The sequence below is a fragment of the Chrysemys picta genome, chromosome 13 (assembly GCF_011386835.1).
Source record: "Chrysemys picta bellii isolate R12L10 chromosome 13, ASM1138683v2, whole genome shotgun sequence".
NCBI classification, from domain to species: Eukaryota; Metazoa; Chordata; order Testudines; family Emydidae; genus Chrysemys; species Chrysemys picta.
The window spans coordinates 44,672,693-44,700,078 of NC_088803.1; the positions used below are offsets into that span (position 1 = coordinate 44,672,693).

Consider the following 27,386-nt stretch of genomic DNA (forward strand, 5'->3'; position numbering starts at 1 on the left):
TTTGATTTGGTTGGTTGGTTGAATTTCCATGTAAACTGTTACTTACGGTGTTCTAATAATGCTAAGTGGACCCTTTTTAGAGATACTTTGAGTTTAACTTATTTTTTGTTTCTCTTTAGCAAATAAATGACTAAATTTTGAAATCGGCAAACCACTTCAGGACTGTAGCAAAATCTAAAGTCGAGAGAACATTTTTTTAAAGCTTATTAAAGTGTTAATGTTCTGTTACTGATATAGGCCCTGATCCTGCAACTTACAGCACTAGCGCGGAAGCCTGACATAAGGGGAGCTCTACATAGGGATAACGGTCTGACTTCACATTGTAAATTGCAGGATTGAGGCCTTAATAATAACTGTGATGTTGTGCAGTCTATATGGTTTTATAAAAACATGATAATAAGTGAATATAATGTAACTGGGATAGTTTTAGAAAAATATGGTAAAAAGTGAACAAAACGTAACTGGGAGATGCTTCGTGCAAAAGGTCTCTTGTAAGGTATCATTACAAAGCTCATAATCTACTGAGTGTGATCATCTGATTTGTAGAAATGTACCTCTCTTGTATCTAAAACTAGAAATATAAAACATAACTCTGAGGGCCTATTGTAATTATGTAAAGTGTGGGCCATTAAGGATGGTTTGGAATCTTGATGACTCCCATTGTCTGCAGATGGCTGTATTTACCTGTGAGTCTTCCTGTATATGTCAGGTTTCAGAGTAGCAGCCCTGTTAGTCTGTATCCGCAAAAAGAACAGGAGTACTTGTGGCACCTTAGAGACTAACAAATTTATTAGAGCATAAGCTTTCATCCGAAGAAGTGGGCTGTAGTCCACGAAAGCTTATGCTCTAATAAATTTGTTAGTCTCTAAGGTGCCACAAGTACTCCTGTTCTTTTTCCTGTATATGTGTGTGCTGGCAAGTAAGTAATGAAGTCTTGCAGTGACATGTGATCATGTCACCTGAACTGGAATCCATCTTTAACCTGGTGCTTTTCCAGTGAGGGGGGTGGAAACCCAGAGGGACAAAGGGTTCCCGCCTTATGCAAAAAATATATAAAAGGGTGGAAGAGAACAAGGGGAGAGAGGAGCCATCATGAAGAATCCCCTAGCTATCACCTGAGCTGCAACAAGAGCTGTACCAGGGGAAAGAATTGTGCCCAGGCCTGGAAGGTGTCCAGTCTGAGAAAAAACTCACTGAAGCATCTCTGAGGGTGAGATTATCTGTATTCAGTTTGATTAGGCATAGATTTGCGCATTTTATTTTATTTTGCTTGGTGACTTACTTTGTTCTGTCTGTTACTGCTTGGAACCACTTAAATCCTACTGTCTGTATTTAATAAAATCACTGTTTATTTAGTAATTTACTCAGAGTATGTATTATTACTTGGGGGAGCAAACAACTGTGCATATCTCTCTATCAGTGTTATAGAGGGCGAACAATTTATGAGTTTGCCCTGCATAAGCTTTATGCAGGGTAAACGGATTTATCTGGGTTTACACCCCATTGGGAGTTGGGCATCTGAGAGCTAGAGACAAACACGCTTCTGTGAGCTGTTTTCAGGTAAACTTGCAGCTTTGGGACAAATGATTCAGACCCTGGGTCTGTGTTGGGGCAGACGGGAGTGTCTGGCTCAGCAAGACAGGGTGCTGGAGTCCTGAGCTGGCAGGGAAAACAGGAGCAGGGGTAGTCTTTGCACATCAGGTGGCAGCTCCCAAGGGGGTTTCTGTGATCCAGCCTGTCACAATAACAACTTCTGTCTGGGGGTTTGATCCAATGTAGGGTGACCAGAGAGCAGCTGTGGGGAAAAAATGGGACGGGGTGAGGGGTAATAGGCGCCTATATAAGAAAAAGTCCCCAAAAACGGGACTCTCTCTATAAAAACGGGACATCTGGTCACCCTAATCCAATGCCTCTCAAAATCAATTGGTGTCTTTCCATTGACTTGAATGGGCTTTGCATTAGGCCTGAAGTCATCATGTTTGCCACTGAATAGATGTTCCAGTATCTAAGGCCTGACCTACACTACAAAGTTAGGTTGATATAAGTCAGCTTGCTCACTCAATTTTGTCTCTGGTTGACATAAGCACCCTGTTGCAGCTGCACAGTAAAATCACCTTCCTGAATGGTGCAGAGCCATGGTTAAACTACTGAAGTTGACATATTGAGAGGATAAATACTGCGGGACCTGGGTTGACCCTGACAGCTGTCCCACAATGTCCCATTCCCTGCAACAGTGGCCGCTCTGGTCACTACCTTCAACTCCACTGCCATGGGGTCACAGAGACTGGAAGTCACATACACACCATTTTAAAACCCCGGCATGTTTTTGAAATGTCTTTTCCTGACTGACCACCTCGGGAAACACATCTAGCAGCTCACCCTGTAGTTTGCAACTCACCATGCCAGCTCCATGCGCTGGATGCGTTCCTACCTTGGGTAGGATCTCCTGGGCCTCTGAGGAGACGAGCCTGTGCAAGCAGAGCTACAGACCAGCCATGGAAATGTGAACATCTGCAAGCGGATTGCACAAAGGATAGAGACAAAGGGGTATGACAGGGATCAGCAGCAATGCCACATTATTTTGTACCCTGGTATCATGTATCATGACCACTGGCTCCTCCCCAGTACTACACATAACCCTGTCTAGATATCTCAAGAGATCTTCCACCTCTGCACCCAGCAGGCAATTCACCATGTGGTTCTCCCAATCATCACAAACCCAGCTATCTATGTTTCTAATGATCAACTCCACCATTATTATTACCTGTCTCTTCCTAATAACTAGAGTTCCCTCCCCTGGAGAGGTATCTTCAGTGTGAGAGGATACTATGACATCATCTGGTGGGAGGGTCCCAACTATGGGATCGTTTCCCTCCACTCCACTTTGATGTTCTCCTTTCCTGAGATTTTCATCCTCCTCCACAGAGGCTGTCAGTTTGGGGGTGGGACCACTCTATGGTGGGTTGGAAAGTCTCTTCTATGTACCTCTCTGTCTTCCTTAGCTCTCCAGTGCAGCCATTCTGGTCTCCAGAGCCCATACTTGGTCTCTGAGGGCCAAGAGTTCTTTGCCCTGAATGAACACTTACGCCATGCCCCCCCATAAGGCACGTAATCGTACATGATGCATTCAGTGCAATAAACTGGATAGCCCCCCACTCTGTTGCTGGACTTCTGCCTGGATTCTCTCTTTTACTCCTGCAGCTTTTTATGTTGGGTTTTCTTTCTCTGTTTTGTTTCTATGGAGAGGGATGGTTTATTGCCTTAAATTTAGAGAATGTTAATCAGATGTATCTAGCTCTCCCACTTCCTCTCTAAAAACTCCCTCCCTGTTAGCTGCTCCTGTTCTCTAGGTCTATAACATAACCGGTCTCAATCCTGCAAATACTTATGCATGCTCTTTACCCTCATGAGCAGTCCCAATGATTTTTGGGGGAGGACTGTTCACAATAGTCAAGTTAAGTGCGTGTGTAAGTGTTTGCCGGATCAGAGCCTATATGAGGCAGAGATCATACAGACAACAAAAAGAACAGGAGTATTTGTGGCACCTTAGAGACTAACAACAGTGTCATATACTATACAACTCTGATTCCTTCCTTGAGTACCATATATCCTGGGCCCTGAATAAGGCTGGGATCCTATGGAAACACATAGTATGTGATCCTGTAATTAAAGACTGTATCCTAACACAGACACACCAAAGAGCTGAATTAGGGTTGCACAGCTAACCTTAACTCTGGCAATCCTAATTTTTGAGACACTCTTAATGTAGTTTTTTGTATGTAACTTTTTTTTTAAGTAGACTGAAGGAATGACAATGACACACACCTCACCATGGGTGATCAGCAGGGTTGGGCCATTTCAATCAAGAGCACAGACCTCAACCAAATGAGCGAACTAGTTACTGATTGTGATAGTGTGCTCTGTGGGACTGGAGCACATTGTAAGGGGCATGCAGGAACTGTGTGGGGAAGGAACATGGTCAGTCCCCAGAGAATGGTTGGAGAATTTAGCTACCAGCCTCTAACAAACCTTTACTGAGCATGTGCAAATGGTGATTTTTCAGGGGCATGTAACTTTTAGCCCAAGTTGGGTATATTTTCACATGTAGCAAAAGGCATGTAGCTGACCACAGACCCAGTGCCCCAGCCAAATTTCAGATCCCTATTCCAAAGCATGGAGGTGCTAGAGCTTCTCAATGAAATGGTTGTACAAATTTTTTAACAGTGGGCAAGACAGTGTCTTTTTTTCCCTTAATCTCATTCTTGAAAACAATTTAACTATTTTTAACAGAATTACAAAAAAAAAAAAAATCAGCCTCAACAGGTCAGCTGGAATGGAAAATTTAAACCTAGTTTGACAATGGAAAGTGCTAGGCAACCTATAGGCGGCAGTGTTCCCTCTAATTTTTCCCACCCATGTGGTGGGGTGGGGCCAAGGGGTTTGGAGTGTGGGAGGGGGCTCAGGGCTGCAGCAGAGGGTTGCGGGGTGAGGGTTCCGGCTGGGGGTGCGGGCTCTGGGGTGGGGGGGTTGGGATGCAGTGGGGCTCCCCATGGCTACAGTGGGGGAGAGAGGACTCCCCTGCAGCAGCACCTGGGCTGGGGGGGAGGGGAGCCTCTCCCCCAGCCATGGCAGGTCCAGGCTGGACTGGGTCGGGGCCAGGGGAGGGGCGCCTGTCCCCGGCTGCAGCAGGTCTGGGCCGGGGGAGGGATGCCGCAGCAGGTCTGGGGCTTGGGGAGAGGCATCTCTCCCCGCGGCAGCCCTGTGCGCCTGTGCAGCGCTTAATAGACGGCCACGTAACGGTGCAGCTTAGAGAGAACTTAGTACCGCCTATCTATCAACTAACAATTACATTATGACAAAAGGTGCTAAACACCCAGCATGAAACTCTCCGTGGAAAGAGTTTGAGAGGCCATGCAATAAGTGCTTTCAGAGATGTTAAGCCTATTGTGTGGGGGAGGGAGGGGGGGAAAGGAGAGAGAGAGGGTGTGTGGGTGTGTTAACACACTCCTTCGGGCTTGTCTTCACTATCAGATAAATTGACCTGAGTTCTGGAGTTGATATAGCTTAGGTCGACTTACTCCAGTGTCTTCATTGCGCTGCGTCGAAGGGAGATGCTCTCTAGTAGACTTCCTTTACTCTTCTCGGAGAGGTGGAGTACCGGGGTTGACCGGAATGCACTCTGCTGTTGATTTTAGCAGGTCTTCACTAGATCCACTAAATCAACCCCTGCTGTATCGATTGCAGCAGTGTCTATCTCCCCGTAGTGAAGACCAGCCATTTGTCTGAGCCCTTAGACCTTTCTGAGCTTCCTTTGTGTTGCAGAGCAAACACGCAAAAGGAGGATTAATGAGCAGGTCACCGATTTCAGACCACGCTTTCTAGGGAGAAATTTAGACTTAAGCCCAGTCTACCTTCCTAAGGCCTATTTTACGCTACAGCTGGTGGTCGATTTTAAGCTACACAATTTGAGTTACATTAGTAGTGTAACTCAAGTCGACACAGCCTAGATCTTCTTACCACAGGTTCCACACTACACTATATCAACGGGAGACGCTCTTCCACCGACATTGCTTCCGCCTCTCATTAAGGTGGAGTACAGAAATCGATGGGAGAGCGCTCTCCCACCGATTGAGTGTATCTTCACTAGACCCACTAAATCTATGCTGCTGCATCAACTGCAGCAGCACCAATTTAGCTCTGTAATGGAGACAAGCCCCACCTTATGTTGACCTAACTATGTCCATGTACATACTACAGTCTTGCTCCTGCCGATGTAAGTGGACTCCTACACCAACATAATAACTCCACCTCCATGAGAAGCGAGGGCTTATGTTGGTGTGCTTACATCAGCTGTTTGTTGGCTGTCTTGTCAATTTCACGGCTCCAGGGTGGAGCCGTGAAATTGACAAGAAAGAGGGGCAGCTACAGCCGGGCTCCCTGCTCCCAGCTGCGCTGCTGCCCAGAGACTCACTGAGGGGACAGCTGGGCTCTGAGCAAGGAGCTGGGAGCCCTGGCTCTCAGCCCCCACACTGCTTCTCTTCAGTCTGTGGTGAGGACTGGCACCACCGACAGAAGGAGGGTAGTGTGGACATCAGCCACCACTGTAATTATGGTGGTGGCTGTAAGTCAACCTAACATAGGTCATCTCTTTTTTCCAAGCTAAAAAGTCCCAATCTTATTAATCTCTCCTCATATGGAAACTGTTCCATACCCCTAATAATTTTTGTCGCCCTTTTCTGAACTTTTTCCAATTCCAATATATCTTTTTTGAGATTGGGCGACCACATCTGCACACAGTATTCAGGATGTGGGCATACCACGGATTTAGATAGAGGCAATATGATATTTTCTGTCTTACTATCTATCCCTTTCATAATGATTCCCATCATTCTGTTAGCTTTTTTGACTGCCACTGCACATTGAGTGGATGTTTTCAGAGAACTATCCACAATGACTCAGATCTCTTTCTTGCCTGGTAACAGCTAATTTGGACCCCATCATTTTATATGTATAATTGGGATTATGTTTTCCAATGTGCATTACTTTGCATTTATCAATCATTATATAGTTAGCCTTATGCATCTTAGCAGCAGAAGCAGGTTGCTACGGCACTTGGAGCCAGGCAGGCAAACCAGCAACACCCATCTGTACAGTTCTCAGCAACAAGTGTTTACTGTTACTTAAAAAGTCTCCAGAATTTTTTCTCATGTTATAATAGCAAGTTGGCAACCACTATTACACTATCTGCTCCAAACTGGAAACTGAGCCACAAGGCCCTGACACCGGCTTTTGTTCAGCAAAGGGGTAGTAGTGATGATAATGCTGTTGCCCCTTTTGACCCAATATTTGGGGACTTTCAGATCCTTTCTATTAGGAGAAATTGTTCACTGCAAACCAATAGCCTAAAAATCCTTTAGTTCATGTGGGCCACATTTCTAAAGAGAATTTCCAAAGGTTGAATTTGTAGGATACCTTTCCTGATATTTATTACACAGTTATTAACCACAATGAAATCCAAACAGATTATTAGCTCATCTACTATCTTGGCTATCTTGAAGTCAAGTTTGCAAAACCTTTTTGAGCAGGTGCACATTCCCCAGTCAGTGTCTCAATTTGAGACCAATTAGGAGATCAGGTTTATGAATCCCCTATCCCCCAACCTTCTTAACCGTTATTAGAGTAAATATGCTATGTATGAGCCAGTGTCCACTATTCCTGTGTGTTTCATAGATCCGATTACACACTTAATACCCACATTTCCATTATTTTTCTTTAACTGCCCAGACCTAAATAAAAACTGTAGGGTTGATTCTTGTCTCGCCAAGCTTTGTCCCTTCAGCTTGGTGTAACCCAGCTCAGAAAACGGAAAGGGGCTTTCACTAGACACTTGTGGTGCTCTGTCCTGTTCTGCCTTACATTTGTAACAGTCCTTCATTATGTGGCCAATTTTTTTCACACTACCAGCATTTAACTCAATTGCTTCCCTTACTTTTTGTGCCATTGCCAATTTCCTGTCACAGACCGAATTATCATTCTTCCTAAATGTTCAAAAATGTCATCATGAACTTGATTAGAATCCCCTTTTCCAACCTATGTCTGAGGCCTGGTCTACACCAGGGAGGGGGTGGGACTGATCTAAGTTACGCAATTTCAGCTACGTGAATAACATAGCTGAAGTCGACATACTTAGATCAACTTACCGTGGTGTCTTCACCGCGGTGAGTCGACTGCTGCCGCTCCCCCGTCGATTCTGCCTGTGCCTCTCGCCGAGCTGGAGTACAGGAGTCAACGGGAGAGCGCTCGGGGGTCGATTTATCGCGTCTAGACTAGATGAGATAAATCGATCCCCACTGGATCGATCGCTGCCCGTCGATCCGGCTGGTAGTGAAGACATACCCTCAGACTTACAGGGCTTATGTTGATCAGCTTTCATCTTACTTACTGGTTCTGGTGAACCATTCCAAGGAAATATTTGAGTTCCATGGCAAATACCACAGCCTGGGTATGCCAGAAATCCAAGTCTCCACAGGTCCTCTGCCAGTTCAGGTAGCGTCTCGTCTTTCCCTTTTCTAGCTCTTAGCAGTGCCCTGTAGCCTGGCTGGCTCAAAACCACATATCAAAGGTTTGTACCAGATCTGGATAACTCAGTCTTTCTTCTGGGGCTAACTTCTGCAGCACTTTCAGAATTGGGCCTCTCAAGTTGGCTGCTAGAACCCTCCTTTTTGTTCATGTGCCCAGCCATTCGTTTGGGCTGTGATGTTGAATTGAACCAAATAAGTCTCTCAGAGAGTTGGAGTTTTTCCTTCAAAGATAGTGGGTTTTTCATTAGCTGAGCTGAGACCATCTGACCTCTTCCCTCTGGGCCTCTGGATTACAAACAGGGTAGTGTTGTAAAAGTCCAGTTACCCAAGCTCTCTGGCTAACCCAATTCCATATCCAGGCAGCTGACTTCCTCTATGATCTATGACTCTGATTTTCTTCTCAAGGTGATTTTTCAACTCCTTAAGTCCTTGCTGCAGCTTATCTCTGTTAGCAAGTTCACCAATGCTTTCCCAGTCTCCCCTCCTTCATAGAAAACCTTAGAACAAAGAACGGCCATACTGGGTAAGACCAAAGGTCCATCTAGTCCAGTATCCCGTCTTCTGACAGTGGCCAATGCCAGGTGCCCCAAAGGGAATGAACAGAACAGGTAATCATCAAGTGGTCCTTCTGGTCTGTGGCAGTCAGGTTGCCATCACCTCACAGATCCATCTTACCATTCCAGACTGGGAGTGTTGCAGTTGGGCTTCCCAATCTGCCCAGACAATTTGTAGCTGCTGTCCCAACAGATTTCATCTCCACCTGCAGGTCATCTCTCAGTCCTTTCTCAGAAACCTCCAGAAGCTACATTAATTCCATTTGTGAAGTCTCCAACTCTAATTTTAAATTCTTTTGGCCATCTTTGAGTTTTGTGAACACCTCCATTATTTTCGTTCAACAGGAATGCCAGCTCACAGCTTCTCTCCCTGGAAACTGGATCCCACTACTAACACTAGAGTTACTCCTTTGGACCCAAGCGGTTAGCCAATATTCAGGGTCTTGTGGGGTGTTTTCTTTAGGAGAATAAATTGCTGGTAGGTATTTCTTGGCTGCAATCCTGTTTCCCTGAACACAGCAGAATTAAAACAAGAGACATTCTCTTTGCTCAATCTTCCAAGCCTCTTTTTTTCAGCAAGTACTCTACCCAAAAAGCTTTCTCTCAAGGTCACGCTACAAGTGCCCTCCAGCTGTCTTTGGTTTTCTGTTGTGTACGTACACACACACTCATTCTCTCTCTCTTCTACCAAAACAATACCCAGTCCTCTGCATTTGCATTTAGCCCCACCCTCATAACTCAGTGCCTGACAACCCTGTGTTGTGGGTGGTGGCTCCCAGTATTTCAGCTATATTATTTCAAAAGGATCTTAATTGCTTCCTATATTTAATCTGACTAAAAGGCATCTATTAAACCCATTAGCTTCAATGAGGTTTTTGCCCAGTCCCTAGCATAGCAATAATCTAGATTATGGAGTGGGTGACTACCATATAACACCATCTGAACTGGATTGTATAACACCTCTTCAGTTATTGCCTTAAAAAGTTAAGGATAACTTGGCATAACCTCTGGCTGGAATCAGAAGTGAGTAAGGAATAGATTGTGACTGGATCTTATCGGGTTCCTCTGCAGCAAAAAGTAAGGCTATATTATCTCATTCTCCAGAGCAAATAACTAAACTGACTGAAAGGCTGATTCACTAAAGCAATAACTCCAGCTTGTTCATACTGGCACTCCCTGTTTATAGTCTTCGGTTACAAGTTCAGAGAGTAATTGCCAGCCAATCACAGTAACAATCAAATTGTGACACTTAAGCCTTGTCCACACTGTAATTTTTGACTGAGTTTGTAACCAATTAGTGGCATGGTGGGCTCTAAATGGTTGGTGTTAGTGCATCACATGGTTAATTCTTGGCTAGTAGCCCTGGCTTCCAGCAGTGCTTGGGCCTAGGTTGCCACATGGTTGTCTTCCTGTAACTAAGTTGGCACTGTTTATTTTCAGTGCAGCCAGGACCCCTGAACACACCTCAGTAATGAGTTGGCCTGGTCCTCCTTCCTCCAAGCAGTGTGTGTAGTGAATATTTCCGAGTGTATTTGTGAGCCCGATCAGCTGACGTAGAAAGAGTCCCAGGAGAGGGAAATGAGAACTCCAGAAAGAGACTGAGACCCTCCGCAGGGTAATGGAGGAAGGCCTCAGAACCTGTGGGGAGGAATCCCAGAAAATGTGGTGAGCACTTGAAGCTCCAACAGAAGGGTGCCCTGAAAATCCCTTCAGGGTGGCTGATGGGTACGTGGATCTGTGTGTCTGCGGCGGAGGTAATATGAGAGTCCAGCGGGGATTGGGAGTGGTGTGTATGCAAAAAGTTGGTTGAGTGAGCTCATGGGTGTCTGGATGATTTAGTGGCAGAAATGGGTGATGGTGTGGGGAAGTCGTACAGAAAGAGGTGGGGAGCGAATTGAAGCAAGAAGAGTGAGATGGGGGGATTAGGATAATTGGGAAGCTTGGGATGGGGAAGAAGATGGAGGAGAGGCAGAAGGGGGAAGATAAAAGACTGGAAAGGTGGAATCTTTTGGAAAAAAATATGGAAAGGGAGAGGGGTAAACACTAGAAAAGAAAGTGAGGGAGAGAAGGAGAAATTAATCTAAAGAGAAACATCCTGAAAGGCAAAGGGGTGAGGAGGAGGAAAAAATTACAACTCTGAAAAAGAAGCGAAGATACAGGAAAAGGAGAGAGAAGTGAGGCCAAAGGCAAAGGAGGCTATGCACGTAAAAATTATTTATTGTTAAAGTTTAATGCTATAATAAAACACAGGCAAATGCCCTGTGTTTGATTTATATGGTACAGATGAGCTCTTCGGAGCAAAATTGAACTGTAACTCTCCCTTATATTTTCTCTCTCTCTCTCTCTCTCTGCTGGTAAATTAATTGGAGTTATAGCTGCATTTTGGGGGCTGCTCAAAATATCTCTGACTGTTGCGGGTTGGACTGGCAGGCATTAGACGTGTATGAAGAGGGGTCGTATGAGCTGGAAGACCCACAAGCACTTCCTCCTTCAGGTGAATGAGTAGGGGACTTTTTTTGCTCTGATTGCAACTAGAGTTGCCAACTTTTTAATAGCATAAAACTGAACACCCTCACCACGCCCTTTCGCCGAGGCCCTGTCCCCGCTCACTCCATTCTCCCCTCCCTCTGTTGCTTGCTTTCCCCCACCTTCACTCACTTGCTCATTTTCACTGGGGCTAGGGCAGGGGGCTGGGGTGCGGGCTCAGGGGTGGGGCCAGGTTTGAAGGGTTTAGCGTGCAGGAGGTAGCTCTGGGTTGGAGCTGAGGGATTTGGAGTGAGGGAGGAGGTACAGGCTCTGGGCTGGGGGTGTGGGCAGCGGGGTGAGGCCAGAAATTAGGGGTTCTGGGTGCAGAATGGGGCTCTGGGCTGGGACAGGGGGTTGCGGTGCAGGGGATGCGGGCTATGGGGTGGGGTTGTGGATGAGGAGTTTGGGGTACAGGAGGGGGTGGGCTGGGGCAGGGGGTTGAGGTGTGTGGGGGGGTGAGGGCTCTGGCTGGAGGTTTGGGCTCTGGGGTGGGGCTGGTGTAGGGGTGTTTGGGGGGTAAGCTCCGGGAGGGGGCTCAGGGCTGGGGTAGGGGGTTGGGGCATGGGAGGGGGTTCAGGGCTGGCAGTTGAGGTACGGGGGGGATGTAGGCTCCAGGCAGCATTTACCTCGGGCATGGCAACATATCCCTTGGCTCCTAGGCGGCAGCGTGCCACGCAGCTCTGCGCGATGCCTCGCCTGCAGGCACCACCCCCGCAGCTTGGGAGCCTGCCAGACCTGCCATCCGGACTTTTAACAGGACCAGAGCCACCAGGATCGCTTTTTCACCAGGTGTTCCGGTAAAAAACCAGACACCTGGCAACGCTAATTGCAATCCAGGCTGTGGGCCAAGGGTGGCAGCCAGCCTGCTGCTTCTGTTACCACAACGCTGTTGATCCTTCTTGCCCAGATCCTACTGGTCTTTCTGGCTCTTCCCTTGCCCCAAACCCAACCATTAAACTCTCCCCGTGTCCTTTCTTCGGCTTACTGGGCTCTTGTTTTTAACTCCATTTGAATGGGAAAGAGGAAATGGGAGAGGCAAAAAGATAATTAACATGCCCATGGGTGTCCCATAAAGGAGCGACGCAAAGGCAGAGGACTTGAGAGATCTACTGTGTGGTGAATGAGAGAGGCAAAAATCTGAGGAACCTTAGAAATAAAGGGAGAGGTTGAGAGATCCCGATTGTGTGTGATGGGCAGATAGTTGATGAGTAATGGGCACGTGGTTTGGGGGAGGAACAGTGAGTGGTGGGACTACAGGTCTTTGTTAAGTGTGTTTGCTGCTGTGATCGAATGGGTACATGCAGTGTTGCCACCCCTCATGATTTTATTGCAAGTCTCACTCACAGTATTTGGTATTTATAATAAATCCCCAGCTCTGGAACCATGTGATTATGAGAGAATCATTTAAAAAAAAAAAGCCTTTCTAGCCCTCCTGGACATGGATAAAATCTTGAAAACATGAACCCTAAAGGCTCAAACCAGAAAGCAAATAAAAAGAAGCCAAACTTTATTTTTAAAAAACTCATAAGTCAGTCTCATGATTTGGGGAAGGGGGCTGACTCATGATTTTTGAACACATGGGATTGGCGATACTGAATGAGTGAGTAAATGCATGGGATGGGGAAGCTGTAAATAAGCAAATGCATGTGTGCTTGTTATGGGACGCAGTCCTCAAAGAGTGTTTGATTAACAGATGGAGCAAAAATTTGGAGAAACAGAGGAAAGAAAGAGATTGGGGGAGGATAGCTAGAAAAGAGAATGAGGGAGAGATAGGGGCTGGGAAAGGGTACTGAGAGGGGAAAAAAAACTGACATGGAAGGAAAGGTGGTGTTCTTTGACAAGAGAATGGAAGAGGAAAGAACACAGTGATGGAGAGATTAGACTGAAAAGAAAGAGGCTGAAAAAGATGAAGCGGGAGGAGGGAAAGAAACCAGGATTCTAGAATAAAAAGGAGAGAAAAAGACTGAAGGAATGAAAAGGGAAGAAAACAAAGAGGAGAAACGAAGGCTTTTTAAATGATTATTTAATATTTACTGCCTCTCTCTCTCTCCCCATGTGCATGCGCTATAAGTGATATTCATATGCACCCGATTCTGAGAAATGGAGGGGAGTTCCACTCCAAGCAGCACGAGACCAGGAGACACTCTAGGTGCAAAGCTCCCACAATACAGGCCCACCTAGTTCTTCTTTTATTTTCATGACCGAGCTGCTTGGCATTATCAGTGATAATGTTCCAAAGGCCCTGTCCGCACCAGGTTCAGATTTGGGTGAGCTACAACCCTGTTGAAATCCAGTTGTTGCTGGCATGATCCTGGCATGTGTTCCCTGACAGTGGTGAGCACAGACTTTTTGGCCCCTGGGATGTTATGAAACTGCACAGTTATCACAGGCCTGATCCTAGCACAAGTAAGGGCCTCTGAAACATTGTTAGGTTTGACCAGAGTTATCTTACAAACATAAAACCAGATGGGTTCACATTCTGGACTGTGGGAAAGGTGCTTATCAGTCAGCAATCTGCTGGGATGCCTGTAATACCTCATCGATTCCCAGATTCCAAATTCAGAAAAGATCATTATGGTCCAACTAGATGATCTCTGTGTAACAGGACAGAGAACTTCCCCAAAATAATTCCTAGAGCAGATCTTTTAGAAAAAACATCCAATCTTGATTTTAAAATTGCTAGTGATGGAGAATCCACCACAACTGTTGGTAAATGTTAGAATGATTAATTACCTTTACTGTTAAAAATGTACACTTTTATTTCCAGTCTGAATGTGTCTAGCTTCAGTTTCCAGCGATTGGCTCGTGTTACATCTTTCTCTGCTAGATTGAAGCGCCCATTATTAAATATTTGTTCCCCATGTAGGTACTTACAGACTGTAATCAAGTCACCCCTTAACTTCTCTTTGTTAAGCTAAATAGATGGAGCTACTCGAGTCTATCTCTATGCAACAGGTTTTCTAATCCTTTAAACGTTCTTGTGGCTCTTCTCTGAACCCTCTCCAATTTAGCAACATCCTTCTTAAATTGTGGACATAGTGTTCCCACAGCGGTCGAATCAGTGCCAAACTCAGAGTTAAAATAATCTACTCCTATTCAAGAGTCCCCTGTTTTATGAATCCAAGGATTGCATTAGCCCTTTTGGCCACAGTGTCACAGTGGGAGCTTATGTTCAGCTGCGTCTCCCCCACAACTCCCGAATCTTTTTCAGTCACTGCTTCCCGAGTCCCCTATTCTGTAAGTACAGCCTAAGTTCTTTGTTCCTAGATGTATACATTTACACTTAGCCTTATTCAAATGCATATTGTTTGTTAACCATGTGATCCAGATCACTCTGTATCGGTGACACTCCCCCCATTTTTGTGTCACCTGCGAACTTTATCAGTGATAATTTTATGTTTTCTTCCAGGTCATTGATAAAAATGTTAATTAGTATATGGCTAAGAACCAATCCCTGCGGGTCCTCACTGGAAACACACCCGTTCAATGATAATTCCCTCTCTATAGTTACATTTTGAGACCTATCAGTTAGCCAGCTTTTAATCCATTTAATATGTGTCAGGCTAATTTTATATTGTTCTAGTTTTTTTTTTTAATCAAGATGTTGTGTGGTACCAAGTCTTATGCCTAAGAAGTCTAAATATATTATATAAAACACTATGACGTTTATCAACCAAACTTGTAATCTCATAAAAAAAAAGTTAGTTTGATAGGATCTATTTTCCATAAATCCATGTTGATTGTCATTAACTATATTGCCCTCCTTTAATTATTTATTAATTGAGTTGTGTATGAGCTGCTCCATTATCTTGCCTGGGATTGATATCAGATTGATATCAGACTGGCAGGCCAATAACCAAGATGATCCCATTTGCCCTTTTAAATATTGGCACAATGGTAGATGTCTTCAGTCTTCGGGAATTTCCCGTGTGCTCCAAGACTTATTGAAATCAACATTAATGGTCCAGCGAGCTCCTCAGCCAGCTCTTTTAAAACTCTCAGATGCAAGTTATCCGGAGCTGCTGATTTTAAAACGTCTAACTCTAGTAGTTGGGGTTAAACATGTTTCTGAGATATTAGTGGAACGGAAAGAATGTTATCATATGATATGACTACATGATCATGTTTTTCCCCCAAATACAGAACAGAAATATTTGTTAAACACTTCTGCCTTTTCTGCATTATTATTGATAATTCTACTGTTTCTATCTAGTAATGGACCAATACCATTGTTAAAATTCTTTTTCTTCTGAATATATTTTAAAAACGACTTCTCCTTAACTCTAATAGTCATACATTTCTCTTTGTGCCTCTTTGCTCTGTTTATCAGTTCTCCATAATTCCTACCTTCTGATTTATATGCATTACTATCAACTTTTCCTTTTTTCCATTTATTACATATTATTGGATTTTTTTTATAGCTGCCTTCTCCTCCTCTCTAAATTAGGTTGGTGTTTTTAACCACTACAGCCTTCTTGCTTGATTGTGGCTTTTGGGGCACCTAATAAAGTGTTCTTAAACAATTCCCAATTATCAGTCACATTTTTTTTCCAATTAAATTCCTCCCAGCTGATTTGGCACATAATTGTTCTCAGCTTTGTGACACTGGCCATTTTAAAGCATCAAAAGTATACATTACGGGTCTGGACTTTATTCTGTTTGCACATTGTAAATGTGATCCAGCCATGATCACTTGTACCTAGGTTGCCATTAATTTTTAGTTCTACGATCAGTTCCTCTTTATCTGTCAAGACAAGGCCTAATATAGAATTCCTCCATATTTGAGGGGATTTTTTTTTTTTGAGTTAGGAAATTGTCATATCTTTCCCCACAGCAGCACCTGAGATGGGGGAAGGGCGCCTGTCCCCTGGCCGCAGCAGATAGGGTGCTGGGCCAGGTTGTGGCCGGGGGAGGGGCGCCTGTCCCTTGGCCGCAGCAAGTCGGGGGCCGGGCTAGGTTCGGGCCGGGGGAGGGGTGCCTCTCCCCCAGCCACGGCAGGTCCGCCGGTGCTGGGTTCCCTGAGCACCTGCGTGGCGCTTAATAGGTTGCTGCAGGGCCACGCAGCTTACAGGGAACTTAGGTGAGGTTTTGTGTTTTGGCTCCGGGAGGGCAGCATACCATCCTGTTGTCCATGTGTCCCTTCGACGTAGGTCCACTATTCAGGAGACTGCATCTGAGAACTAGCTTCAGAATCTTTCTGTTAACTTTTAAGAGTCATTGCAGGGCCTGGTTTTCAGAAGTGCCGAGTCCCCACAACTCCTGCGGGAGTCAGTGAGAGTCTCGGTCACATTTATGCCTCTTGAAACTTACATTCAGTTTCTCACCTTAGCGCTTCTTGAGCCTATCCTTTCTGTTTGCTGTTTCATAATGTTCTGCTTCTGCCCATCTGGCGCCGGTTTAGTGGAATTCCATCCCCTTGAATTCCATACGGCTGATGCGTCAGTTTGTTTAAATTTAGGCTCCAAATATTAATTTTAAAACCATTTCAAGCTCATTTTTGTGTTGCTGGGTGTTTGGGTTCCACTCCTTTTGTGGGATATGTTTGCTGCCTTAAAGCACCTTGGAAGCCACTGGGAGTTTTGCTTTTGACTTCTGCAGGCAGTAGATCGTGCCCATAGTGCTGTACCAGATCCTGATCTCACAGGGTCAGTAACCCCCCTCTACTGCCCGTTGGTGTCTGTGATTATTGAGGGCATTTCCTACCTAGCAAAATTAGGCCTTAAATCAGGAGCTTTTCACTGTGGTGCAGCATCCTGACTGCATCTCTTCCGTTTAAAGGGTGGGGCTACTAATCGTTTGCATGAGCAAAAGTTAGCAGCATCTCTGCTACAAATGGCAAATACATCTATGCACAACTCTATGGAACTATGGGGCACCTTGGCACAAGCTTCTGGCTGCCTTACCAGTGCAGTCTGTCCTGGAACAGCTTCCATGTGGACAATGGTTTAGCTTCTAGAAGTGGGAGGAACTCCTCCCACTTGTGCTTAGGCTTCTAGTAAGAAGCCAAAAAATAGTATTGTCCAGTGACCACAGTATGGTCAAAGTTGGTACTGAATGTGAGGAGGAATTGATAATCATCCATAAAAAAAAAATAACAGCTCTCTCTCTTTAACCAGGATAACGTTACTTACCCAGCTTCATAATGCACTTTGAGATCTGTGAACGAAAAGCACTAGGTAGGAGCTGATTTTTTTCCTATCTGTGCACCAGACCCTCAGTATATACACTAGGTATATATGTGTAGGGGTTTTTTTTTTTTTCCCCCACTCCCCCTTAAATTTTGGTCCTGTGCTTGTACAAGTGTGTGTATATAATCATTTATTTTCATTTAATTTTCCTTCTAATTGGTATAATCAACAAATGTGTAATAAGAGGCTTGGTAATTCACCCAAATGAACAGAACTCCAAATGTTTGTTGACTGAAGGAACCTCTGAAATGTGATTATACTTGACAGATAGATAGATCCATATACTTCTGAAGGTGAAGGATGTGTAACGAAGGGAACCAAGGGTAAATTAGAGTAGTTGAGAAACAAGACCGCATGTATTCTATAAATAGGACAGATGAAGTGTTTTTTACTTCCTCTAATGAGTTCCTACTGCAAAGGAAACCTACGTTATCTATTTATTAGCAGCCTATCACAAGCTTTGTTGTCACTTAAAGAAACAGATGAATATTTCCTCTATTAAGGAACAGCGGGCACCTTAGCTCAAGGGTTTTCTATTTGGAGGTGAACAGGTGTCAGGTGGTTGCTACCACCTTCTGCTTCCCAAATTGCTAGATGGGAGGGGTGGGTCCTGGCTCCGTCCCAGCTGGATGGGAGGAGGGTTTTGGGTGAGGGTGGGGTGTTACCAGTAGGGGAATCTCTTACCCCATCTACCTGTTTTCCTAGTCTTTGCAGTAATGTGCTGGAGGAGGGGCTACTGGAAACCCTGAGGGGATCCTGTTAAAATTCTGCACCCAAACTGCAGGAAGAGTTTACATGATTTTCCTGCCTCTGGTGGAGTCTTCCCTCTCCTTCTCTCCCCTCCCCCATCCCCAGATGCAACTAAATCACTCTGAGCAGAGCGGACTTACTCTTGTAGCTCATAAAAATGCTTCCGGAGAGATTTATTTTTTTATTTTTTATTTTTTTTTGCCTTGAGAATGAACCAAATTTCTCAGAAATGGAACCCCCAACCTGCTAGAGATCTTAACCTACCCCACCCCCAAATCATAAAGGCTGAACATTGTGCTGTGCTGCCAATATACTCAGAATAGTTTTCAGGACCAAAGTACAAACTTTTCCAGCCAAGGGCAGCTTCATATAAGTTTACTGAACAAACAGTATTTTCCCCCTACTTGGCTATGGTCATAAGGAAGTGTTCTTATGTCAATGGAAAAACAAATGAATAGATGGCCCAGCCCCTCTCCTCTCCCGTTGCTGAGCACACACATCTCTGCAGAATGGGGTTTGCCACCATCTAGAGGGGAAAGAATTGTGGGAGCACTTGTTTAAAATAGCAGAAGCCCACCCCTCAGCCCAGTAAGCCTCCATAATGAACTAAGGATGGTTAGTGAGATGGAGTCCTGGAGACATGACTGGAAAGGCATTTTTGCAGTGCAGTCACATTGAAGATACATGTATTTTAAAACACCATTTCAGATAATCTAGTAATTGGGATCCTTGCTGTATATTTCTGTGCACTCCAACAACCACCTCTTCACTGTTACTCTGAAACATACTGCGCTGTGCGGTGATTTTGGTCTGTTTGCTTGATTTTGCCCATCAGACTGCCAGAAATTCAGAAGCTTTCAGCCTGAGACAGTACCTGGGTGGGAAATCTTCAGGGAATAGCTAAGGGATACGTGATTCAGGAGAGGATGCTCGTCTCTCTGAGTCAGTTTGGAACGAAAACCCTCAGCTTGGTGTCGGGGTTGTTCTGCCGTGCAGCTGAAGATACCAAAATGTCCATTTTAAAGATTCTGTTACTTGTAAGAATAAACCTGTTCATCCTGATGTCCATTGGCTAATTACATCCTGCCTCAGATTCCCCGAGCAATGACATGTGGAAAAGGGATTTCTCACTTCCTGCCCCAGACTGTTGTAGGATGGTTCTTCCTGCCATTAACAGCTGCTGAGTCTCAGCCTCATGGTAAATAGAGTGATTTGATAACACTAAACATTTCACGAATTCATGTCAATTTCATTGAATTTTTCATTTAAAAAAAAAACTACAAAAATTCAGAAAATCAAAATGTTTCAATGTTTTGGTTTAATACGGCTTTTCATTTTGAAATTTCCTTTTCTTTTAAATCACTTAAAAATACTTGTAATTGAAATTAAATGTTTAGTTTGACCCAAAATGTTTATTTTGACTTTTCAAAATTGCCAACAAACTGAAAAATCCATTATTCTCCCGGCTCTAGTTCTGAGCCACACAAGACACAAAAGAAGACACTATCCCTGCCCCAAGCTGCTTAAAACCTAAAGGCAAAGATCTGCCTCTATGAACCACAAGTTAGTTATGAAGGTGCCCGTTTAAGGAAGAGGCACAGGAAATTGCTGAAGTCCTTCCTGACCCTATTTTGGGGAAGTGATAATGCCAAAATCCTATCTGTGAGATTCTCTTATTTATGTAGGGACAGGTCAGCAGCATTTCTCAATCCAGCGTGAAATACAACAGCAAAATCCTGCTGGCTGAAAGAGTTAGGAAATATAAGATAAAAATATTTAGGGTAAACCTCTAAGACCTGAACTTGGTCATTAATTAATTCTTGAAACACATTGTTACCTCTCCCTATTTCTGGCTGAAATAAAACATGTTACTATTACACTGTAGATCAATGAGCTTATGATGCATCCGCTAAGAAGTTCCAAAAGGTGTACCTTGCGGTGCAAGTCCCTTCACCTCCTGCAGTCCTTGTTGAAAGTCAGTAAAGGTGGCCCACAGATGAAGTGAGCACAAACTAAGGGGTCACTACACCCTCTAAATGCTGTAGAAAGGGTCTCCGTGCCAGTTCCAGATAGTTCAGTGTGTAAAACTCACAAGGAGAAAAGGTGAAATTGTAACATGTTGGCTAACACATGTTAAAATCCTAGCATAGACAAGGTAAACTGTAGTTTTAACGTGGGTTAGCTGGTCATTGTAAACCCAAGTCTCTGACCTAGGGTTTACCCAACCAGTTAACACATGTTAAAACCACAGTTTACTGTGTTCACATGTTAAAAATGCACTTCTAATGTAGATGGAGCTTAATTAGGGATGCTGGATGCACATTCTGGGACCCAGGAATTTTGTATTAGAGGTTCAGAGTGGCCACTGGCACAGCCTGGACTAGTAGACGCAAAGGGGCTGCCTGGCTAAGGGCTAGTGAATACCTTCCTGCCTCACCCTGACAGGATTCTCTGCACTATTACTTGGGTTTGGGGTGAATTCCATGCCCAATGCATTGGAAGTTCTATGAATGCAAGGAGCAGAGGGACCAAAGTGCATGGTTCTCAGCTTTGTAAGATGTCCTTAATATGCTGTAGTGCTTCCAACCATGACTTTGCTTTTTATGTTTATTTTCAGAGGTCAGGAGGGCTTTTTAATTTCTGTGCACTAAATTTCTTCCAGTGCTTTTTGCTGTCTTTGCACCATGGCACATAGGAGTTGCCACACTAGATCAGACTAATCGCCCCCATAGTCCAACAAACTGTCTGACAGTGGCCAGTATAAGAGGCAAGAAAGAAACCCGTGGTGAACAACAAGGAGTCCTTGTGGCACCTTAGAGACTAACAAATTTATTTGGGCATAAGCTTTCGTGGGCTAGAACCCACTTCATCGGATGCATGAGGTGAAAAATACAGGAACAGGTATAAATACATGAAAGGATGAGGGTTGCTTTACTAAGTGTGAGGTCAGTCTAACGAGATAAATTAATTTAACCTCAGGATACCAAGGGAGGAAAAATGTTATTTTCCTATCCTTTTATGTATTAATACCTGCTCCTGTATTTTTCACTGCATGCATCCGATGAAGTGGGTTCTAGCCCACGAAAGCTTAAGCCCAAATAAATTTGTTAGTCTCTAAGGTGCCACAAGGACTCCTCGTTGTTTTTGCTGATACAGACTAACACGGCTACCACTCTGAAACCTGTCACCATGGTGAACAGTAAAGGAGCAACTTGTTCAGAGAGGGAGTTTGTGCCTATTCAACTCAGTTAGTGGCGGACCTATGCTCTGAAATATGTTTATCTCTCTTCTACAAAGCTTTTTTTTAAATGTTTGTATACTTATTGAGAAAGACAAGGTAGGTGAGGTAACGTCTGTTATTTTTCTACTCTCATTATCCATATTAGCATCCAATCTTTCTTGAAACCAACACTGCATTGATCTTGGTGATATCTTGTGGAAGCATGTTTCACAGGTTTTCTATGCATTGTTTAAAAATAATTATCATTTTTTTAAATGTTGCTGTTCTTCAATTAAATGGAACATTGCCTTGTTCTTGTATTGTGAAAGAGGGGTAATAGGAAAACTCTTTACTTTGTATGCCTGTTATGTTCCGTGTTGTTCATTTTGTCACTAAACTAAAACAGTCCCGATCTTTTAAAATAGGCATTTATCCACACTTCTGACCATTTGCATGGCCTGTCTCTGAAACCCCTCTATTTTTGCTGTTCCATTTTTGAGACGGGGTGACCAGACCTGGGCACAAAATTCCAGGTGGGGGTGTCTGGTTGACCTATGCAATTACATTGTCATATTTTTGCTTTTAATTTCTATCCCATTCCCTATGCATCCCTTTCATTAGCTTTTCTGGCTGATGCTGCACATGAAGCAAAGGTCTCCGTTGAACTATGGAGAATAGAATTTAAAACTCTGTTCCTCTGGATGCCTTAAAACCCCCCCGAAAAGGTAATATCAATGATGTGCATGAAGGGCTGGTTTTGGTTAAGCTCCCTGTCATGTTCAAACACTCTCAGAAATTGGCAAGTTTTGCTAAGGTCGGATATTCTACTCCTTAGTGGTCGTGTCTGGTTGTAGCTCGTTTGGGTTAAGTCTACATTTTGTATAATCACTTTTAAGTTTAGGCCACTGTTTTACTGCCCAGGAGAAGTGTCCGTAAAGCTTTTCATGCCAGTATAATAGGGGGGATGTGTTTGTGGAGAGCACGGTTCTATTTTCTCATCAGTACATTGGTGTTTATTGATAAAAGCTGAATTCAAAACAGCAGAATGCTCCAAACCAGAGTTAGGACCCAGATAATTTGAGATCCCAAATTCTAGTTTGCTGCCTAGCGACTTGGAAACATTAGCATACCCAGTGAGGAGAGAGTTCTTTTGGTTGTTGCAATTCAACCATTTGTTTTTACAATGTAAGCATTAGTGAGGGTCAATTCACTTTTGCAATCATTTTATAATTAAAAATGTTACTTCAATGTTGGGGCTGATTTCTGTTCTGGGGGGTGGCAACATAAGTGCTAGGGAGCTTTTAGGGTGAGACTCAATTGGGATGTGGATGATCCTCCGCATCACTGAAGCTGTACGGTGGCATTGAGGAGGGGAGTTATAACTGTGCAGAGGGAGCTCTGTACCCATTTCACATTGCAAAGGGTGCTCCATTCCAGTCTCCGATAGATTGGTCCATAAAGGAGATGTGAGGTGGGCTAGAGGGCCTTCAGCTGTGTTGATCCAGTAGCCCTAAAACCAGCTCAAGAATGGGAGAGTCTGGAAGAGAGAAGGGATTGGTGGTACTCGCTGTACTATCGGGCTGCTCAGAAGCTTGCTGGGCCTCCAGCATAAGTTAGAGCAACCTCAGGGCTACTCTGATTTACACTATGGCTGCAGTAGCCCCCTATGGGCCATTCACGAGCTAAGAAAAGCTGGAGTACAGGACTGCTCTTGCCATGCTCTCTAAGGCCTGGTCTACACTAACCCCCCACTTCGAACTAAGATACGCAACTTCAGCTACGTGAATAACGTAGCTGAAGTCGAAGTATCTTAGTTCGAACTTACCGCGGGTCAAGACGCAGAAGGCATGCTCCCCCGTCGACTCCGCATACTCCTCTCGCGGAGCAGGAGTACCGGCGTCGACGGCGAGCACTTCCGGGATCGATTTATCGCGTCTAGACAAGACGTGATAAATCGATCCCAGAAGATCGATTGCTTACCTCCGGGTCCGGCGGTAAGCAAAGTATAGACCTACCCTTAGATAGGGATGGAAGGGATGCTGATATACAGCCCTTCTAGGAGCTCTGTGTCAACTGAGGACACCACTAACATGGGACGTCACTTCCACCCTTTTACTGATGCTTTATGCAGCCGAGCGACATAAAGGGAGCCATACAACTGAGACTCAAGCCCTTTAGGTGAAATGAGGAGTTGCTGTAGCTGTTTTCGCAGCTCCAGGGCTTGAGAAGCAGCTGCATTTATCCACCTTCCTTCATACCGTGCACAAACCCTGATTAGCCTGGGCTGTGTCCAGAAGGGGTGATTTTCACCTTTGAAGAAACCAAACAACCCAAGGTGAGCATAAATATCACACAAAAGGGACATTGTTATTCAGAGGTTTAAACTAGTCAAGTGGCCGTGGACTGCAATAAACAAACACTCTCAAATGGCCAGGGAGTACAGTTAGATCAAGGTAAACATTCCACTCTGTACAGTCTGTCCCATCCGACTCTTTAATTTTGCACCTGTTGATTTTCACATTAGCGGCGAAACGTGAATGCCCATTCTTTACTTTCACTGAATCTATCAATTCTGCCGGCTTCCGAATGGATCTTACGAACTCTGATTTATAACAGGATCTTATGAACTCTGATTTTTGGCTGTTAACATAGTTTTGTTGATCAAAGGCATAGAGTGAAAATCATTAAAATAATTTTACGGTGAAAGTTACCAGTTCTCTGAATTTCTTCCTGAGCTACTCTAGGAGCCTTGATATTAAGATCCGGATTCTGAGCTGAGGTGGAGGAACGGGGCAAACGTGGCTGTACGCTACTCCAGATAGGGGGGCTGGCCTGAGATCAGTGGAGTCCCCAGTGTAAACTGGAGGCTGCTCTAGCCGATGTGTGGCTGCCTGGGTAGAAACTGAGACTAGACAGCGTGCAGTAGTAGAACTCTGGTTATGACCCTTTGAGCTGCGCAGTGGGCTGAAGTATGGCATTGAAATGAGAGATGGGGAAGTTTGGTTTTGTTTACAGGTGTGGATTTATCCTGTTTTTGCTGCTTTGTGAGGTATAAAAAGAGATTTGTTTGAAAAGGACAGGGGTGGAGTGTGGGAAGCTTGACTGGTTTTTTACATTAGAAATCTGAAATCTCACTGTCCCTTTTTAGCTGGAAAGCTCTTTGGAGGACTGGAGAATTTGTGGGACTTGGACCTCACAGAAGACTGAAAACCAAGCAGCTGAGAAGGAAGAGGATGTTGGAATATTTAAATGCGGATGTTTTGTTTGATTTGTTGTAATAGGGTGATCTGCCCCTTTAAGGTCATAGGGGCCAGCCAGCCAGCCGTGTTCAGATATCAATCCCATCTGGTAAGGGGTCTGTTGGTGCTGTAGCAGGGTGGTTACCCCGCTCCTGCCCTGAAGGAGTTAAAAGCAGCTCTGGGGAGGGCTGTGGCTGGGAGAAAGCAGCTATTAAGCTGATTGGGGAAGCAGCAGCAGCTGGGCCATGCCCCAATTGGGCCACACCTGGTCCTATAACAGGCCAGTGAGCCAGGGGCTAACAGAGACTCTCTCTAGCTTAGAGAGGGAGGGACCTGGCTGCAGGGAGCTGAGAGAAGGTACCTGGCGTGGAGCAGGGCTGGGGGAAGGCCAAGGGAGCTGGGGAGCTCCAGCCTGGAACCCCCCCCCCCCCCCCCCGGCTGTGGCCTACTGGAAGGCCAGTTAGGTACGGGGGGGTGCAGGGAGCAGCCCATTGGTAGGCAGAGGCAGCAGGTCCAAACCCCCCTTGCCTATGATGAGTGGCTTTTACACTGCAGTCTGCCTCAGGGAGCGGGGGCTAGTTGGTGACTGGCAGAAGCCTACAACTGAGGTGAGGTGGGGATGGGTGTGGGGGTTCCCCAGGGAGGGGAGACCCTAAGAGTGAGGGGTTACTGCCAGGGGCAGCACCCTGGGGTTGCAAAGGGCACCGAGTCCTGAGAGGGACATGGGGGCCAAGTAGCAGCGGGACACCAGCCTGCAGAGGGCGCTCCAGAGGCTGGATAATGAGCTAATTCCCAGGACACCAGTAGGAGGCACCGCAGGGGTGAATCCCGCACCACTACAGTGCCTATAAAGGGCTGAGAGAACTCTGCTGGAAAGAGAACTGTGATAGGGGAGCTGAGTCCTGTGACTGGCCCTGCAGCAGGTGTTAGTCAGAGGAATGGCTTTGTTTCCATACAATCATAAAAATACAGGATTGGAGGGGACTGCAGTAGGTCATCTAAGTCCTGCCCTCAGTGCAGGGAACTGGACAAGCATGATCTAGATAGAAATCCAGGAATTAAAGATTAATCTTTAATTAAAGATTGTTATGTGACGAAATCTCCAGGAATTCGTCCAACCAAAGTTGGCAACCCTAGGTCTAGACCATCACTGACAGGTGTTTGTCTAATCTGTTCTTAAAACCTCCAATGACAGAGATTCCACAACCTCCCTAAGTAATTTGTTCTAGTGCTTACCTACCCTTAGACTTAGGAAGTTTTTCCTAATGTCTAATCTAAATCTCCCTTGCTGAAATTTAAACCCGTTTGTTTTTGTCCTGTCCTCTGTGGTTATGGAGAACAATTTATCATGCTCCTCTTTTATAACAACCTTTTACGTACTTGAGAACTGTTATCAGATCCCTCCTCAGTCTTCTATTCTACAACTAAAGAAACCCAGATTTTTCAATTTTTCCTCATAGGTCATGATTTCTGGACCTTTAATCCTTGTTATTGCTCTCCTCTGGACTTTCTCCTCATTTCCCCCTGAATTATGGTGCCCAGAACTGGACACAAGGCCTCAACTGGGGGTACTATCAGTGCTGAGTAGAGCGGAAGAATTACTTTCTCGTGTCTTGCTTACAATACTCCTGCTAATACATCCCAGAATTATGTTCCTTTACTTTGTTGATTCATATTTAATTTGTGATCCACTATAATCTGCAGATCTTTTTCTGCAGTAGTTCTTCCTAGGCAGTCATTTCCCTTTTTGCGTTTGTGCAATTGATTATTCCTTCCTTAGCCTAGTACTTTGCATTTGTCCTTATTGAATTTCCTCCTTTTTCTTTCAGACCATTTCTCCAGTTTGTCAAGATCATTTTGAATTCTAATCCTGTCCTCCCAATTGCTTGAAACCCCTCCCAGCTCTGTATCATCTGCAAACTTTACAGGTGAACACTCTCTGCCATTATCCAAATCATTTTTGCAGATACTGAATAGAACTGGACCCAGGACAGATCCCTGTGAGACCCCACTCGATATGCCTTTCCAGCTTGATTATGATCTATTGATAATCACTCTCTAAATATATTTTTCCAACCAGCTGAGCACGTACCTTATAATAGGTTCATTTCCCTAATTTATGAGAAGATAATGGGAGACCGTATCAAAAGCCTTACGAAAGTCAAGATATAGCCCATCTACTGTTTTCCACCCACCCACTGGGCTTGTTACCCTGTCAGAGAAGGATATGAGGTTGGTTTGACATAATTTGTTCTTGACAAATCCATGTTGACTGTTACTTATTCACTTATTTTCTTCCACGTACTTAACACAAATTGATTGATTATTTGCTATTATTTTGTGTTGTTTTGTATCAGAATTAATAAACTGTGCCTCAAAGGAAGGGCCTGAAAGAGACTTTGGTATGGTGGTAGTGCTTCCTGGTAGGGGAGACAGGCCAGCAACGCTACACCTGTTTGGCTCAAACTCCTGGGAGAAACATTGTACATAGAGAGCCTAACACACTCCCCTCTTCCCCTGAGGGCTGACAAAGGTCCCTCTCCATTTCTCCTCTCTGAAGACAAATACCAGGATGTGACCTCCCTGTGATTTCTAAAGTGGTAAAATTCGGGTGATCGTTTAAGTTCCCTCTAAGCTGCGTGGCTGTGCAGCACCCTATTAAGTGCCACGCAGGCGCTCAGGGCTGCAGTGGGGAGAGCTTCCTCTCCCCCAGCCCCCGACCCAACCCAGCCGCAGCATGGACCTACCGCGGCCGTGGGAGAGGCGCCTATCCCACAGCCCCAGCCCTAGCCCCGGAGCTGCCGTGGTGGGGAGAGGTACCCCTCCTG

At 44.8% G+C, this 27,386-nt stretch overlaps 1 protein-coding gene and 1 long non-coding RNA gene across 5 annotated transcripts in view; both read left to right on the forward strand.

Moving 5' to 3' along the window:
- GNAS (GNAS complex locus) overlaps nucleotides 1-27,386 on the forward strand; it is a 246,184-nt gene that overhangs the window by 1,730 nt on the left and 217,068 nt on the right. The window lies entirely within an intron of this gene.
- Nucleotides 1-27,386, forward strand: part of LOC101939669 (uncharacterized) — an 81,467-nt gene that overhangs the window by 1,263 nt on the left and 52,818 nt on the right. The window contains exon 1 of one of the 2 annotated variants that reach the window (XR_010592316.1): nucleotides 26,495-26,790. The exons of the other annotated variant lie outside the window; for it this stretch is intronic. This is a non-coding gene — a long non-coding RNA (uncharacterized LOC101939669). Of the gene's footprint in view, nucleotides 1-26,494; nucleotides 26,791-27,386 lie in introns of those variants that run through there. 2 annotated transcript variants of the gene reach the window in all.